We start from the raw sequence: 3395 nt of genomic DNA on the forward strand, positions 1-3395 counted from the left end.
TGCTGTTACCTTCAATTGCCATTTTTTTTTCCCACCTTCATCCCTTGCTCATGCTGTTAGCTCAACTCGGAATCCCCTCCCTTGTATCCCATCTGTCCATATCATTTCCCTGATTTAAGGCTCCACTTCAGTGCCTTCATCCAGGGGTCCTTGAGGAGGCTGGCCACCAACTGATGAATGGCTTGCATCAGGGATATAAGTCTCTGAGAAAGGACAGGGCACTGTTTGGGTGGTTTTTTGTGAGATCATGAGAAACTTGCACCCAGATATGTCCTTGTGCACAGATAGATGACTTGGCCGGAATGGCAAGGAGACATTTAACAAAATGAGTCGGTTAGGTCAGAATGGATGACAAGGTAGTGGCTAAATAATGTGGGGGTGGAAGGAGCTCCTATGCTCAGAAATATGTCAGGAAAGGTAGAACTTAGCACATCTGTGGGCGGGATTCAGGGGCTGCTAAGTCAGGGGTGGGGGATTCCTGAAAAAGCAGCTTTGTTCTGAATTCTGGGAGGGGGTCAACAAAAGCAGTATTTACACAGTGCCTACTCAGTGCCAGGTATTGGGTAGGCCTTGTGGATATGGAAATGACACAGAGTTGATTCTTGCCCTGTCTCTTGCTTCAAAAACCTTCTGGTCTAGACTGGAAGGGGTTACACCCCCACTAGACCCATGAGATGAAAAAGCTCCTGTGTGCCTGGAGTCAGGATGGAGAGAGGGTGGGAGGGAGGAAGGGATGTAAACTGGGAAGGCTCAGTGATGTCCTCAAGCCTAGCCTGTGGAGACATGGAGACCCTACTTCTCCCTCCATCTCAAACACGCAGTGATTCTTTTATTCTACCAAACTTGGGATGAGTTAGTGCTCATAATGCTTTGCACTGTGGTGAGCAGTGGAGAGAGGGCCATCTTCTGGGTTGCTTCCAATTTTCTTATACTTCCGAGATTTAGAGTTTTTGAAACACCTTATGTGTAATTTCTTGGCCTATACTCTTCTTTTTCTCAATTCCCTTAGAATGACTTAAACTTCTACCCTCAGCCCTTCCTCCTTTCATTGTTAAATGAGTCTAGAGGGCCACTCTGGCTTAGGAGGCAGAAAATGAAACACAGCTGGTCCTAATTACTTGCTTTGTCAGGACCCAAAGTGCCTTATTGACCAGTATAGCTATGGCCTTGCTTCTGAGCCTGTCTTCAAATCACTGTGGCTGTGTCGATAGCAGTGACACCGACTTGTTGTCTTAGTAGCTGCAGCTGATTGACCGTTTGCTGACCTGATTGGTTACTTGATTCCCAACTAGAATCTGTCCCAAATAGCACCTTTAGTGACCACGTGGCTCCCTCTCTGTGCTTTTAGCACAATCACTTCAACCTTATGTGCTTTGGTTTCACTGTAAGGTCAATAGGTTTGTTGTGAATAGGTGTACTGATTTTCTGAGATTACCCTAAGGGTTTAGTGGAGGCTGAGGATAAATGTGCCACAGTGAGTAAGACTTGCTGGTCCCAAGCTGTTCCTGGAGGTACCCTAGGACTTCCAAGGATAGCAGAGTGGGTGCAAGCCATGTGTATGTATAGGCATCTGTGTGTGAACATGAGATTGTCGCTCCCTGGAGTGCTCCCACCATTGCCTCACTACCCAGTCACATGGACTAGGTCACTCTGATTTCAGTCTCCCAATCAGTTCCTCAAGGAAGCCTTTTATGAATGCCTGGATGAGATCAAGCTTCTTGGGCTTCACACTGAGCAGCTTGCAAATTTCCTCCTTACCAGCCAGCACAGTTGGTAATATTTATTTGTCTGAATATTTGGTTAACGTCTGTCTCTGCCACTGACAAGTTCTATAAAAAGATGAGCACAACTCTTTCACCCCTGGGACCCAGCACAGAGTCTAGAATATGGGATAATCACCTTTCTTTCCACCCCTAGAATTGCCACTGTAATCCATGTGCCTCTTTCTCCCTTCCACCTGCTTCACCTTCTACCTCCACTGACATGTAGTTTAAGTTTAGCCACCAGTCACCAGCCTTCCTTTGCCCAGCCTGTTCTATCTCTACTCCCTGCAGCCCATTCAGATATTCAGAGGCCGTATTTATCTTCTAAAACCATCTGGCTCTCACCATCCTCAGGGGCTCCTGGATCTGCTGAATGGGTATGTCCCTTCTGCAGTTCTTTTAGCTCTCATTTTTCTAGCTTCATCTCCACCACTCTCCACATCAATGTTTGTGTTTTAGTCAAGCCCTTCTTCTGAAGTACTGTATTCCATGTGTCAGTTCCACAATTTTATGTCAATCTAAGCCAACCACCCCTTTCTTGTCTGGCATAAAATGTGATTTCCTTCCAGGAATTTTCCCCGATTAAACCCACTCTCTTCAGACATCTTTTAGTTCAGTTTGTCAAACACAGTACTCCCTAAAATATTTAATGCAGTTACAATGAGGTGACTATCATCATTTAGATGTATTTAATATTGCTGAGCCCTGACTGAGTGTCAGACACTGTGCTGGGCCCTGAGGATATGCTATGACCACGACTGACACAGCCCTTTCCCCATGGAATCCACAGTCCTGTGGGGTAGCCAGACACATGGGCCAAGTAACTGCAAGTGTGATGACTACTTCCAAAGGGCAAGGGCATAGTGCTCAGAGAGCTGACCCAGCCTGAGGTCAAGGAAGGCCTCCTTGAAGAAAGGTCATCTGAACTGTAATCCAAGGCTAAGTAGGAGTTAAGCTGACCAAGGGATAGGCCAAGGGCAGGATAGGAAAGAGTTCTAGGCAGAGGGATGGCTAGCGAAAAAGCCATTCATGAAACAGAAGCAAGGGAGACTATAGTGTTTGTTATGAAATCTTTAAGGAGTCGCTTTTCTGGCTAGAAACTGGTGGCACCTTTTCCCAAGTTCTTGTCCTTCATCCAGGAAGAATGAGGTATGGAGACAAGGAGAAGGTGAACAAGATGAAGAGGACCTTTATTGAGTTCAGCTCAGAGGAGACCTTCAGGGGGTAGCTCCTCTCTGCTGGCAGGTCATCCTGCTGTCTCTGCAGCTCTCAGCAGACAGGGTAGCTCCTCTTTGCAGCTGGTCATCCTCTGCATACTCTTCCCAGTCTTTTGTGGACCTCAGAGGGGAGGAAGTGTGTGCTGATTGGTCCATGGGCAGTCATGAGTGGGCTGGAAAAAGCATCGCAAGTCCCCAATCTGGCCCATGGGACTGGCAGCCCAGCCTCCAGCCTTCAGGCCCTCCCTGGCCTGAAGGTGGGACCTTACTGGGGACCCACCCCCTTCTGCCCAGGAATCTGTCTGCCTCCTATTGCCGTTCACAGTGACCCAGCTGGGTCCTGACTTTGCTCCAAGATCAGACCAGGCACCAACAGCAGGGAGAAGCCAGGCAGCAGGAGCAAGTGCTTCTGTTT

Source organism: Aotus nancymaae, unplaced genomic scaffold (assembly GCF_030222135.1).
Source record: "Aotus nancymaae isolate 86718 unplaced genomic scaffold, 86718_ANA_hifiasm-v0.15.2.pri h1tg000138l, whole genome shotgun sequence".
Taxonomy (NCBI): domain Eukaryota; kingdom Metazoa; phylum Chordata; class Mammalia; order Primates; family Aotidae; genus Aotus; species Aotus nancymaae.